Source organism: Mauremys mutica, chromosome 4, assembly GCF_020497125.1.
Source record: "Mauremys mutica isolate MM-2020 ecotype Southern chromosome 4, ASM2049712v1, whole genome shotgun sequence".
Lineage (NCBI taxonomy): Eukaryota > Metazoa > Chordata > Testudines > Geoemydidae > Mauremys > Mauremys mutica.
In genome coordinates this window covers 120,054,260-120,054,573 of record NC_059075.1, presented here as the reverse complement: position 1 = coordinate 120,054,573, position 314 = coordinate 120,054,260, and positions in this window count along the sequence as shown.

Here is a 314-nt window from a genome sequence, read left to right as displayed (position 1 = left end):
AGCTGGCTGGGGGCTGTAGCTTTGCCCAGCAATCCTGCTACATCTCACAGCTTCTCTGGCTACAGCTCACTCAGAGCCTTGAATTAACACATGTAACACTAGATATTAAAGGAAACTGCAAGTGGGAGGTGAATTCTGAGTGACCGTGTGTGTGTGTGTCATGGCCTGCATCATGTTTGTAGTGTGTGCAGTAGTATTTAGAGATGGGTAAATCCTATTGGTTCCATCAGCCATAGCCCCTCCTGCACACCTGGGCTAGATTCTCCCCCATAACTGCATCTAGTTTCCATGTCCCAAGTGGCCAGCTTCCCACA